The sequence below is a fragment of the Onychostoma macrolepis genome, chromosome 03, assembly GCF_012432095.1.
Source record: "Onychostoma macrolepis isolate SWU-2019 chromosome 03, ASM1243209v1, whole genome shotgun sequence".
NCBI lineage: Eukaryota > Metazoa > Chordata > Actinopteri > Cypriniformes > Cyprinidae > Onychostoma > Onychostoma macrolepis.
This window is the reverse complement of record NC_081157.1, coordinates 49,294,042-49,307,375: the sequence shown is the minus strand read 5'-3', so window position 1 is coordinate 49,307,375 and position 13,334 is coordinate 49,294,042. Positions and strand designations below refer to the sequence as shown.

The 13,334-nt window shown below is 39.8% G+C and overlaps 1 long non-coding RNA gene across 1 annotated transcript; it reads left to right on the top strand.

Moving 5' to 3' along the window:
• The first annotated feature begins 205 nt into the window (after nt 1–205).
• Nucleotides 206–2,982, top strand: LOC131537123 (uncharacterized). The gene is made up of 5 exons (XR_009270164.1): nt 206–280; nt 521–625; nt 899–971; nt 1,652–1,745; nt 2,839–2,982. It is a non-coding gene; the product is annotated as an uncharacterized LOC131537123 (long non-coding RNA).
• The last annotated feature ends 10,352 nt before the right edge of the window (nt 2,983–13,334 follow it).

Below are 13,334 nucleotides of genomic sequence, written 5' to 3'. Positions count from 1 at the left end.
ATTTCTAACATTGTTTTTCTAGAAATCACGTTTGCTTTATCTCTTTCAATATTAATTAAATAGCCTTCATAACTAAAGATAATACAATAAATACATAAATCTGTTTCATATTAAGCATAGATCAATCCTTTTAAAGAAATTAATTTTACTCGAGACAAAATATTATCCGGTGTTTTCAAAACCGCGCATTTTTCAGTCAGTCACATCCGCCCCTCCCCCACAGCTCACAGTCACTGGATCACAGCCGGACGGCTCGCGACGCCGTCACGGAAAATAACAGGTAAGCATTCACTTTTTTATTCCTATTTAAAGCACTTTTGAACGTTATTTTGTGTTTTGTCAATTTTATCTGAAGATCAGCTCAGTTATCATTGTAATGTTAGCTAGCAAAGAAGCAAGGACAACCACATCAAAGTTATCAACGGCAAGTGTTAAATATGCAGTGTTATACACAACAGTTTGTCAGTGATAAATTAAGGTGGGTGGGTGTGTGTGTGTGTGTGTGTGTGGTTTCTCACAGCTGGACACAGACAAACGAGTCCCGCGAATTGTATTTTTAAACTGGAGAGACAGCTGACAGGATGTCGTCATCTGTAACCGTCACTCGCCACAGTTCTCAAGCGAGGTAAAGCAAAGACATATTCTCTGTATTACAATGCCTTTAAACTTTTAGTTAATCATTATTATCCGCTTTGTCAGTTTCATCTAGAATATCCATGTGATGCTGATCAAGTTTACTAAATCCGCCGAACGCAGTGAACAAAGGGGCTGAGGAGCATTTATAATGACTGTTTTGTTAACTTTAGTTAACATTTTACACTGTTATTTGCTCCTCACTGTCTTTCTTAAAATTCATACTAACAAATTGTTGTCATGCTTTTGAAATCAATCTTTTCAGAGCAAAGGCAGCGAGGGGTGGTGTGATGTCATTTGCAACAAGACGGCTGATACTAATATGAGCCTAAAATAAAGTAAGTAGAATTCACATTAAACAAATTGATGGGCTTTAGTGTTGTACAAGATGTAATTTGTCACCTTATAAACAGTTATTTAAATTCATCGTTCTTCAGTTTTTATATTTTGATGAATTGCTATTAATGCGGATGTAATGATGACCAGAAATGACCAGCAGCACAAATGTTAAGTCTTCTGAAGCAATAGTATACTTTTGTTTTGTGAATATTAGATTGAAATTTAAACCTAAAGATCAAATTGTGAATAACGTTACACAATACAGATGAAAAACAACAAACTAACATCCCACAAGAATGACATCTAAAGACCAGTCATGTTTGATGTAATGTAGTGTGCCACCAATTTGATGCAGAGTGAATAACATCTTAAATTTCAGTTTGTCTATCATTCCGTCAAAGTCTTTTGGTATTTTGTGTTGCTTCAGAAAAATACCAGTGAAGTCTTAAGTTCTGATTATAGTTATACATTTATATACATAACTAATATAGATGGGGGAAAAAAAACTTCTACTTTCCCTTATCCTAAAGTTGCTTTGTTTTCTTATAAAGATGTCAGGTAATTGCTAATGCTAAGTTTGTAGTGGTTAAAAATTGTCTTATGATTCATAAAAATAAGCTGTCCATAAATGTTGCTTAATTGTGAGTTAAATTTCTCTAATTTTGTGTTTTGTCTTCAGGGACAATAATGGCATCAGCCATTCAAGTTATGATCCTGGCAGATCTACTACTATCTGAAAAGTAGTCTCTGCAGATTGTTTCAAGATACACAAGGTAGGACACATGTCAGGACAACTTTATATTTACTTGGCAACATTTAAAAATTTTAACTGAGATCAGCATAGTTAAAAAAATAATAATAATCTGTCATGGTTTGCTCACCCTCATGTTGTTCCAAATTCATTTTGAATGAATTTCATTCATCTTCAAACAAATGTTTTTATTTTTACATTCATCATTTTTGTCTTTCCATTGGAAGTCTTTATTTTCAAGCTTCTAAAAGTTTATAGTTTAGGCTTCGACACATAATAAAAAAAGCTACTTATACCTTCTGTTATTTATCTTGTTTCTGAATACCTGTAAAATTTAAAGGATTAACTAACAACTTGAGTGTAACTTGTTTTTTTGCTCTCAATGCCATTTTGACAATGCAGTTTTTTTAATCCATGCAGCATTTTTTTTTAAAGGAAAACATTACAAATTATTCCTTAACAATTTAACTGATGTGTTAATAGCGAAAATTCTTACTGTCAGTTAATGGGTCAATGCTAGCATCCCTACCCAGAAACACCTACTAGAACCTATTAATCTTACCTGTTTTATCTCTGAGTTTCCTTCCTTAACTGAGTTCATGTAACAGTTTATCAGCTAATAACATGTAACAAGGCAACTTTTGCCATTTAATAACTTTATTGATGACTTCTAAATGTTAACTATATTTGAAGGGATTTTTCCTGTTTCAAATTGGTATAAAATGGAAATTGCAGTTGACTTAACTACCCTATTATGATGTATTTCCAGTAGTGTGCATGTGTATACCTATCAAGATGAATAAATAAGGTCAATTTATGTTGACCTAAAAATTGTTTTTCGGAAGTGACACGATGAAAATGTATTATTTGAATGTTTATATTTTTCTTAATCTAATGATGCTTCAGAAGACGTTTTTCTTAATGCTGCTAGTAGCTTGTCATTGAAAGTAACATATGCCAAGTCAAATGAAACTACCTTTGACTCTTGAGTAATGTAATATTTGTAGAACTCGCAGCACAGATCCTAATAATTTTTTTGGCATAGCCACACTAATTATTTTATAGGCATTTTGTAATATCACTTTGTAACATCAGCCAATCTGTTTACTTTATAGATGGAGCGTGGAGAGATGGGACATGGACCACAGTTTTTCAGCACCCACACCCCACACTCAAATTCATATAGAAGTTCTCAATTATTAAATGTTAATTTCATAGTTTATATTTAGCTGTGAAGTTATAGTTCATTGTCATAAATATTAAACTACATATTATTATTATTATTATTATTATTTTACATGATATGCAAATTTCACCAATTTGTTTGTGTTAATTAACCTTTTGAAAGTGATTCTTTAATAATTCAGATACCTGTTGAAATGCACATGTAATTATATACTTGCTCGTATCTGGAAGGTTGTGTTAATAAAAATGATGTTGAAAGCGAATGTTGCAATACTGCTAATCTTAAAATAACATTTTATTAAACTAAACTTTGTAATGTTCCAAATAAATGTTTTTAGGGTGTTGTATTTTTAAGAAAATGTAGGTGGAAATAAAGTTGTAGGAACATTATGCTAACCATAAAATAATGTTCTAGCAACATTAGGCAAACCGGACATTTTGACGTTCTTGGAATGTTCCAAATAAACGTTAATAGAACATTATATTTTTAATGAAAATTAGGTTGCAAAAACATTGCAGGAAAGTTATGCTAACCATAAAATAATGTTCTAGCAACGTTAAGCAAACTGGACATTTTAACGTTTTTGGAATGTTCCAAATAAAAGTTCATAGAACGTTATATTTTTAAATTAAATTTAGGTTGCAGGAACGTTATGCTAACCATAAAATGTTCTAAGAACGTTAAGCAAACTGGACATTTTAACGTTTTTGGAATGTTCCAAATAAACGTTCATAGAACGTTATATTTTTAGTGAAATTTAGGTTGCAAGAACGTTGTAGGAACATTATGCTAACAAAAAAATAACGTTGTAGGAACGTTAAGCAAACTGGACATTTTAACGTTCTTGGAATGTTCCAAATAAACGTTCATAGAACGTTATATTTTTTGTGAAATTTAGGTTGCAAGAACGTTGTAGGAACGTTATGCTAACAAAAAATAACGTTGTAGGAACGTTAAGCAAACTGGACATTTTAACGTTCTTGGAATGTTCCAAATAAATGTTCATAGAACGTTATATTTTTTGTGAAATTTAGGTTGCAAGAACGTTGTAGGAACGTTATGCTAACCATCAAATAACGTTCTAGCAACGTTAAACAAACTGGACATTTCCACATTTTTGGAACATTCCAAATAACGTTCCCACAACCAAAACAGAACGTTACAAAAACGTTCTCAGAACATAAATTAGTTAGCTGGGTTCCTTTCAGATGCAAAATTTATGGGAGGAGAGTATTCAAATGATTCACACAGCACAATTTACTAATGTTTGCACTCAAATCACTGGTATTTGCGCTATTATTTAACTCATTCAATATAGCATGTCTTAACTTTTGTATTTGAAATGGCTGCAATTATTGTTGCTGTAGGAGGCACAGAGAGTGTGTGGTAGAAGGAGAGGATTTTTTCCACACGTATTAATTAATTTATTTGGAATGCAAGTAGAACACATTATCCAAACATATCCTTTGCCAACCCATGCTATTTTTAATTTGTTTCATGAAATAAAATGACTTTGAACCCTCAACTAGGATGCAATACCAGCTTTCACCATTAATTATATAGCACTTTTTACATTTAGTCATTTAGCAGACGCTTTTATCCAAATCAACTTACATGTGTAGTATTTACATGTATTTGATAAGATTTTTCACTGCGTTAAGATGTATGATAATTATATTTGAAGAGAATTAAGCTGCATTTTCTGAGTGATATTTGAGAGATTGTGTTGCCGTGGCGACCCTGGGCATCTTCAGACAACACAGAGGACTGCCTGCATTAACAGCAAACTCTTGTATCTCTCTCTTTTTTATTGAAAAAGACAATTTCTCATCTTTTACAATGCAAATTGTGTCAAAGCAGCTTTACAGTATTAAACTGGGAGATAGTGTGTCAAAATAGTGTGTCTTTCTCCTCTGGCCAGAGAAAACCAGCAGTTTAAATCTAGGCTGCAGCAAAGTCAGATTGTGCAGAGGACTCATCTGGTTCCTGTGGTCTTGTCCCGATGGCCATCTAGGAGACGAGGTCTTTAAAGGGTATCAGTCTCTGGGCTCATTTAGGTGCCCTGGTCTCCGCTGACATTCAGGGATGTAGAGGTCATCTCTAGGTGCTGATCCACCATCTGATCTGGATACAGACTGGATCTGGGTGGCTACGGTGACCTCGGAATAAGAGAGAAACAGACTAATATTAGCGTAGATGCTATTCTTCTAACAATGTAACAAGTACATCGGGTGTTATGGGAAGTGTTCCCGGTTCCGGTTTATCTAATTAATGCAGCCTAACAATCCTTTAACGGATTTGAATAATAGAAGTGTATTAGTGTGTTATGCGTAAGCCAGGTTAAAGAGATTGGTCTTTAATCTAGATTTAAACTGACAGAGTGTGTCTGCCTCCCGAACAGTGTTAGGTAGATTGTTCCAGAGTTTGGGCACTAAATAGGATCTGCCTCCCGCAGTTGATTTTGAAATTCTAGGTATTATCAAATGGCCAGAGTTTTGAGATTGTAGGGAACGTGAAGAACTGTAATGCAATAAGAGCTCACTCAAGTACAGAGGAGCTAAACCATTCAAAGCTTTATAAGTAATTAGCAAGATTTTAAAATGTATACAATGTTTAATAGGGAGCCAGTGCAACTTTATTAAAACTTCTGTGACCCTTCAATTTTTTGACTCTGGTACTTTTCAGTGTATTGTGACTTCTTCATTTATTCATTTTTTATTGTGAATACGCATGGTTTATTGCGTTGGTCAATATGTAAATGAATAAATCACCTGCAGAAATTTCCACACCCATCGGCGCTGTTTTGGAATTGCGCTCTCATGCTAATTTGCCCTGTTTCGTAAAACTGGCCCTAAATTGTTTAAATTGTCTAAAGCTGCTTTAAGGCTGTTACTGATGTTCCAGAATCTGTCCTGATTTAGTGTTCATCTGTGTCCAGTGTTGACAGGCTGCTGTTACTGATGTTCCAGAATCTGTCCTGATTTAGTGTTCATCTGTGTCCAGTGTTGACAGGCTGCTGTTACTGATGTTCCAGAATCTGTCCTGATCGAGTGTTCATCTGTGTCCAGTGTTGACAGGCTGCTGTTACTGATGTTCCAGAATCTGTCCTGATCTAGTGTTCGTCTGTGTCCAGTGTTGACAGGCTGCTGTTACTGATGTTCCAGAATCTGTCCTGATCTAGTGTTCGTCTGTGTCCAGTGTTGACAGGCTGCTGTTACTGATGTTCCAGAATCTGTCCTGATCGAGTGTTCCTCTGTGTTCAGTGTTGACAGGCTGCTGTTACTGATGTTCCAGAATCTGTCCTGATCGAGTGTTCATCTGTGTCCAGTGTTGACAGGCTGCTGTTACTGATGTTCCAGAATCTGTCCTGATCTAGTGTTCATCTGTGTTCAGTGTTGACGGGCTGCTGTTACTGATGTTACAGAATCTGTCCTGATCTAGTGTTCATCTGTGTTCAGTGTTGACAGGCTGCTGTTGCTGAAGATGCTTCACTGCTGCAGTGTCTCTGATGTCCAGCAGGAGGCAGCAGCTGTTTTGCTCTCTGTCCTTCAGCACAAGCTGAACTTCTCCTGCCGCTCTGCTCTGGATCTGACAACAAACACAGACTCAGAGCCTCTGCATCTGACCACTGACGACTGCCGTGTGATGTCCAGAGTCATTCGGAAAGCTCAATCAGACACAAAGACACAGCTGATTCTGCAGGACTGTGAGATTCATACAGCTGGAATGGATCAGTTGTTCCCAGTGTTACATTCTGTTCAGCTCTCGTGAGAAACATCAACAGATCGCATTCATTCACAGGTCCAATATAAAAGCATTCAGTGTATATAACGCATCTCTTGCTCTCTGTCGTTCAGCTGTGGTAAACCTCTGCTGCTTCAGTTTCTGGCTCATGTAAGGCCTGAGGAAGCCCAGTCTCTTTCTGGAGCTCTGGGTGAAGAGCTGGATCTCAGTCAGACTCAGCTGGATCTGCAGGTCTGTAGAGGTCTGGAGCTGATTCTGGAATATTCTGAAGGACTGACAGAACTGGATCTGAGTCAGTGCCGGCTCACTGATCACAGCCTGGATCTGCTGCTCCTAAACCTCCACAAAGTGCAAATCATTGAGTGAGTGAGACTCAAAGTGCACATTTCTCAAGTATAATGTGATAGTTCTTACATTTCTGATTTTTATTTATTTATTTATTTTTAATCTCAGTTTCAGTGGCAATAGCATCACTGATGCTGGGGCTGAGAAAATGCACAGGATTGTCACTCGCAACAGTAACATAAAGACAGTAAGGTGTGTGTCTGAGTGTCACAATGTAGCCCAAGTCATTAAAAATTTGAAAGTGTGTTCAAATTTTAATGGATAGTTTATATTGTCATGTGAGACGGATTGAGAATCATTAAAGGTGGGGTAAGCAATTTATGGTAGCCGATGTTGACATTTGAAATCACCAAAACAAACACTCCCCTACCCCCAAAGGTTCTTGCCCCTATTTTGATATCTCTGCCCCACACATACGTACACAACCCAGGCAACGATTAGTTCTGTGAAACAAAGCAACACCAATGTTACACTGTGTCTACACCGGATGCGAGTGGTAAAATACTATAGAACTCATTATAATCAGTGATGCTGTCTACAGTACACCATAGATAGATTATTTATTTATATATTAGGGGTGGCACGGTACATGTATTCGTACCGAACTGTCACGGTACGGGCTTCTCGGTTCGGTGCATGAGGCCTTACGACGAATACAGGCAATTTACCCCCAATCCAGAAGGGGCGCCCGCAGTAATGCAACACTGTTTGATAACCGCCAGCGCCAGCAGAAGAACAGCGAATGCCATGAGTTGCGCAAGCCCCCTAGACAGTGACCATGTGCTGATTCTGAACGCGTCTCTCACATAGACTGACAAGGGAGTATACTTTAAAGGCTTGCGCACTCAACTGTTTGCGAAATGGAGCTTTGTGCTTGAGTATCCTTCTAGAGGTCTGCGCGGGACTGTTTTTTAAGTCCCGCTCCCGCCCGCTCCCGCGAGGTTATATCCCGCACCCACCCGCTCCCGCGATATATTCACTCTTTGTTCACCCGCTGTCCGCTTTGAATAATATTCTTCCCGACCCGACCGTTCCCGCTAAATTTAGATCTCGTTTCCAGAATCACACATTTAAATTTCCTCTATTGAAAGAAAGACAGATAGGCTAACAAATAAAAGTGTAGTCTGCACAAAATTGTATTTGTTATTTTATTCGTCTTGTCAAGAGTCTTTTATTGACAGCAAAATGTTAAACGAATTTTGTGTCTTAAGACACGAAATTCGTTTAACATTTTGCTGCCAACACAGTAGGGAAAAAAAAGTGTCAGAGAAAATAAAAATGTACAAAAATTGTATTCCTTATTTTTATTCGTTTTTTGTCAGGATACAATTCGTTTAACCTTTACAACACAATAGGAACAAGTGTCGCAGAGGGAAACAAAATGTAGGTTGTACAAAAACAGCCTATTATAATTTTATTCGTCTTGTCAAAATACTAAATTCGTTTAACATCTTGCTGTAAACACAGTAGCCTAGGAAAAGTGTTGCGGAAGAAAAATAAATAAATAAATAAATTGGACATCAGTAGTAGATAAGGCATGGCTTGTGACAAAAAATGATTTATGGCTTTTTTGACCTTTGTGACCTTTCCCCCTCCCCCACATAGCGACCACCCACATAGCGACCCCCCACGTCATGTTGACCCCTTGACCCCGTTAATGCGTTCCAGATGTGTGGAAATCAGAGAAGCGTGAAATTCCTACGTCATCCGGGGATGAGATATGTTGTTTGTACAAGTGTAAAACCATAAATGAGCTGTCAAGTATTGTTTTGAAGATTTTACGGTGGGGGTTTGCCCATCTGTGGACCACATGGTGGTTGCATTCCGATGAGCTCTTAGATAAATAGGGCAAGGTTTTTCTGGGGGAAATCAGAAAAGAGCTGTGAAACACATAGACATGAATGCCTCATACTCACCTAAAACTCCTGAGAAGGAATGGGATGAAGAGATGATGGAAAATCTGACTTTGGCACCGAGAAAGCCGTACAGCGGTAACTTGGGCTTGGCAAAGTTTCTCCACGAAAATTCTGAATGTGTGAGAGACGAATTTTTCCTGATCAGCGGGCGTATATTCGGCTACATATTCCACAAATCGGATCGAACAGTTACGCTCTACACGTCTGACGAAACCGACGATTTTGTACAGGATCAAGACCCCTGCCTGATATTTCCTGAAAAAGATTGGCAATTATTTTTCAATCGTATCTGGAAAGATCTGAAGGACTGTGGAGAAGAGCCTTTGTACGTTGGGGAGTGGGATGGGGTAGCACCGAATATCCGGTACCGAGTGGTCGGCGACCATGCTCAAAAGAACCCAGAGGACTGCGTGTACATATTCGCCTGCGAAGACAAGACAAAGCTTAGTGACCTTTCGGAGGCTGGCAAGCATGAAGAATATCACGAAATGTTCAGCCTTAAGTTTTTGATCAAGTGGTGCGATCTGCATTTGCTGAGCGCTCTTTTTTCGGTCGTAAACAAAATGTTCAAGTGGTGCAGCATACATGACGGATACAGCAAAATTAAAACACAGCTGTTTCGCCCCGAGAGAAACCCCGCGAGGGGGTGTTACCGTCCCCGCCCATCTACTACAGCCATTATAAAGAACAGTAAGTCGACACTCCAACACAGCATTTCCAACATGTCTCAAGAAGACTCTTTACAATGCGATTATGCTCCTTTCAATCTCAAAGCTTCTGATGATAACGCTGTCGATCATCTTTCGACAGACAACGCCCGCTCACCCGACCTGCGCAAAGAATGCTTGGATAAATTCTGCACGGAGCTCGGATACCGCAACCTGAGTTACCTAAAGGACATGTGTACCACCTCCCCCCACACAGGGTTCGACACCACAGACGGCTGCTTCAACGGAAAAGGTTTCAGAATCATAAAAGCCACGATCGTACTGCTGCTGCAACACATCATCGACAACAAATTAAGGGACGAGTGCGAGGGGTGCGCAACGGACCATCCGAGCCAGCTGCAACATTCCTGTCTGTTTGAGCCTGACGCCTACTATTTCGACTCACGCTTTGACGAGCTGTGTCGCAAACTGTTCAAACCCGATCTTCAGACCATTATCGACTTCACTCTACGCCGCTACGGTTTAACGACCAACAACATTCTGAGGATTCAAGGAACTACCGGTGCTATCCTGCACGAATTAAGAGACGAACCATTCATCGTCGCAAAGCTGCAAGAAATCAGGGAAAAGCTGCTGGACGAGTCCAACAAGAAAGTCGTTTACGATGCCGTGGATCTCTGGCAAAGCAGCGTGACTGCCCCAGGAGTGTGACGACATGGGGGGTGTGTGTAGCGGAATCCATTTTTTCAGAGACATCTTGTTCACCCCCTATTATAAAGGACAGATGATCAAAATGATGCTTGCTGCCATCGATCGTACGTGTGATCCGGAGAACGATTACGAGGGGGAAACGACACGGCTAAAAAATCTCATGAAACAAATGCGTGTTATAAGAGGTCTGACCGACTCTTGGTCTGAATTGACCGATATGTGTGTCAACAGTTCCGATCGCTCCTCTGCAATGCTCCGAATAATTCTAGATGAGATATCTGCAGCCGGTGAAGAGATAAGAGTTAGCGACGTCCTTTGTATGTGCACGTATGTAACCGATGTATGTGTGAAGCTTGTTTCAAAAAATGAGAAAAACAAGGTGTACGAAATGGTTGAAATTCTGGTAAACTACATACTAGATCGTAGCTATACAGCCTGTGTAAATTGTCTTTACTGGTTAGATAGTATGTAACCATTTTTACTTCTATTCTCATTACTATGTATTCATGTAATCAATTTAAATTTTCATCACTATGTAACCATTTTTAATAAAAGACTGAAACGTAACGATTGTGCGTGTTATTCTTTTGAGGACGGTTGAAACATAACAACATGTCCGAGCTCATGAAAAAAGTTTATTACACGCCTGCCAACCCCGGTTCTTTAGGAGGTAAAAAACGGTTAAAAGATGCGGTCTTAAAGGATACCGGCGTCCGTCTGAGCGATAAACAGGTCTCGGACTGGCTGGCTGGGGAGGATGCGTACACGCTACACAGAACGGCTCCCATTAACTACAAACGTAATAGAGTCGTGGTGTACGGGATGGATACGCAGTTTCAAGCGGATCTGGTCGACATGTCGGCCTATTCCAAGGAAAATGATAATAATAAATATCTGCTGACATGCATCGACGTATTTAGCAAGTACGCGTGGGCTCGAACGTTAAAGAATAAGAGCGGGGTCGAGGTTACTAAAGCGCTCGAGTCTATACTCGAAGAGGGGCGCGTTCCAAAGAAATTGCAGACGGATAAGGGAACCGAATTTTTTAACAAACATTTTCAAGATTTGATGAAAAAGCACGACGTTCAACATTTTGCTATGGCTACCGATTTGAAGGCCAGCGTCGTGGAACGATTTAATAGATCGTTAAAAAGCCGAATGTGGAGATTTTTAACCGCTACAAATTCGCGGAGATACACAGATGTGTTGCAAGATATTATGCAGGGGTACAACTCCAGCTACCATCGGAGTATTAAGATGAGACCTGTGGACGTCGACAAAGAAAATGAAGGCGTAGTATTTCAAAACCTGTAAGGAGGTATGAAGAAGAACATTCACCCCGTATTTAAATATAGAGTAGGGGATGTCGTCAGGATTTCTAAAGTGCGAGGACCGTTCGCCAAGGGTTATGAACAGAACTACACCGAAGAATTTTTCACCGTATCCGTGTGCATTCCGCGTAATCCCCCCGTATACAGGTTGTCTGATTATGACGGTGATGTCATCGACGGCGTGTTTTACGAAGAAGAGTTACAAAAAATAATCGTGAGCGAAAACAAGGCGTTTAAGGTGGAAAAGATTTTAGGGCAGAAAAAACGGGCGATCTACGCTAGTTTTAGTGAAATGGTTAGGATGGCCTTCGAAATTTAATAGCTATATAGACAAAAAAGCGGTGTTGGACTTGTAAAACCTTAAAACTCCCACGCCTTTACCAAAAGAGATCATTCGAGTAAAGGATTACCATGGATGACCGCGGTTTCTACGTCACGTTGCCGTGCAACGCCTCTTTATCAGTTTATCCTGAAAATCGCATATCTAGTTATACGACCAGGATAGCAAAGACTATAAACCTGAAAGGAGAGTGGCAAGTAGGTCTCGCAGAGATTGAATATCCTAGAAGCTGGTACAGCTTTAACGACGACGACGGGGTTTTCAGTTTGCATGTCTACCCAGCCCCATCCCAGAAACACGCTAATAAACCGGGCGAAGAGGTGTTTAAACGGCTATCGGGGATGTCCGTATCAAGGAATATCCAAATAACCGGGGGATACTATGAGAATGTTCGTGCAGTGATCAGTGCGATAAATACGATTATCGCCCCCGGGGCTGTATTAGGCTACGATAAATTAAATAACAAAGTCCAACTGGTAGCAAAACCCAACATTTCGGTAAGCTTCCACGGGAAACTAGCCGCTATTTTAGGGATGAAACCCGGCGAGGCTTTAGGACGCGCTGCCTATCACGAAAAAGCTGATTTTACAAAGAGCGTTATTACGGACGCACCTCACCAGGCCGATATCAACGCGGGTTTCTATACGATGTACATTTATACCGACATTATCGAATACCAATCGGTCGGTGATTCATACGTACCCCTTTTAAGATGCGTACATATAAAGAAGGGTGACAATGATACCATCAGTATTAGATACGACAAACCCCATTACGCAACGGTCAACAAGTCGCTCATCACGGACATCGTCATAGAATTAAAGGACGACCAAAACCGCGAAATACCATTTTCTTACGGGAAAGTTATTGTAAAACTACACTTTAGGCCTGTGAAACAATCTGCGCTTTAAAAATGGCTTATTACAACCCACGTGGGATGAATGCCGATGATTATGTCGATTATTATCGAAATCAGGCCGGCGGCGGACTACCGGGATATGCGGGTGGTGCCGTTATGTACGGGGCCGGTCTAGGAGGTCTTTTCAGAGGTCTGTTTAGGTTGGCCATACCGTTGTTAAAAAGGGGATTCAGCATCGCTAAACCGCACCTGAAATCGGCCGCTAAAAATATAGCGACCGACGTTGTCTCAAACGTTCTGTCAAGATCCTATAACGATAACTCTAAAGCTCAAGACGGTTCGGGGCTTATGGTAATGGCTCGTAAGAGAATGTCTAAACCTCCCGGTATGAGGAGGCGTGGTCGTTCAATAAAGAAAACAAGGCGTGGACCCAAGAAGGTCTCAGTCACACGCAGAAAGCGTAAGAAGACTACGAAACGAAAAGTCTCGGCTAAGAGAACCATTTTCTAAC